The following is a 1,232-nucleotide window of genomic DNA, read 5'->3' on the forward strand; positions in this document are numbered from 1 at the left end:
GGAGCGCAGCGATGAACCTTGCGTTTAGGGCTAAAAACGCAGTGATGAGCTCTGCGTTTGGATCTAGAATGTAGAGGCGAGCCTCATGTAAGCTTTAGACGAACTTCAGGTGAAGTCTAATGTTCAGGCGAAGTCCAGTCTTGCAGACGGACTTTAGAACATAACTTGCTGCGAAGAACATGTCATAACTTTTAAACTGTAAGTTAGAATTGGACGAATTATATATAAAATTCGACTATCTCGACGAGACGGAGCCAACTAAACTCCTCCAAAGGGTTTGGTTTGCTCTCATCTAATTTTCCAAATTCCTTATGGTTTAAGAGATATCTGCATTTTGATTTGAAGAGACCGTCAATTTGTAGTCTCTTTTGCTAGAGCGTTGCAAAGATCGTCATCTTGTAACCTTCGTCTTGGCTCCTTGAAAATATGAGAGTCGTTAGATTGTATCTCCCGATATTGATTGTGAAGACTGTTGAATTAGAGCTTTTATCGATCTACGCGTGTTGGGTGTAAAAATTGACTTCCCATTGAGGGCTCGTTTGGGTTTATAAGAATGGCTTATTTATAATCTAATGATCAATGTTTACAATAGAGAAGAAGGGAAATGACCCTTCTTGTTTAACGTGGTTTCGTTGGCAGTGGTAGGACACCTCTCTTGGTGCTCGGGCCGAGTTTGCTTCCCTTGGACGATCCGATCGAAGTTGCGGTTGGAGTTTCAATACGCAGTAAAAGCTCTGGAGCGATTGAGTTCGACTGTACCCGAGCTTGAAAAGTATCAAAGTAGAGGCTCCGGAGTGATTGAGTTTGATTGTACCCGAGCTTGAAAAGTGTCAAAGTCGCGAGCTTGAAAAGAGCTACAATGCAAGGGTTTGTAGAGAGCTGGTGAGCCTCAAAACTGAGGGTTCAGATTGAGTCTATTTCAACAATCAAAGCAAGGAGCTAGGAATATTCTACCAAGAAAGTGAGCCCAAAACAAGTCTCTGATTGAAGATCCTTGCAAATATAAATGCCAAGCCCCAGCCAATCAACCACCAACCTCCCTTCACGTTGGTTGAATGAGGCTTTAAATAGGCAAGGGATGACATGAGTCATCCATTGATTTGTAGGATTTGACCACTGGTGGGCGAAGACCACCATACCCCTCCTCTAGCTGTGGGATGTGACCACTATAGGAGAGGTGAGAGCCATGCCTCATCATCATCCAGGATGTGGAAAGTGGGTAGGCCCACTCC

Source organism: Asparagus officinalis, chromosome 9, assembly GCF_001876935.1.
Source record: "Asparagus officinalis chromosome 9, Aspof.V1, whole genome shotgun sequence".
Taxonomy (NCBI): Eukaryota; Viridiplantae; Streptophyta; class Magnoliopsida; order Asparagales; family Asparagaceae; genus Asparagus; species Asparagus officinalis.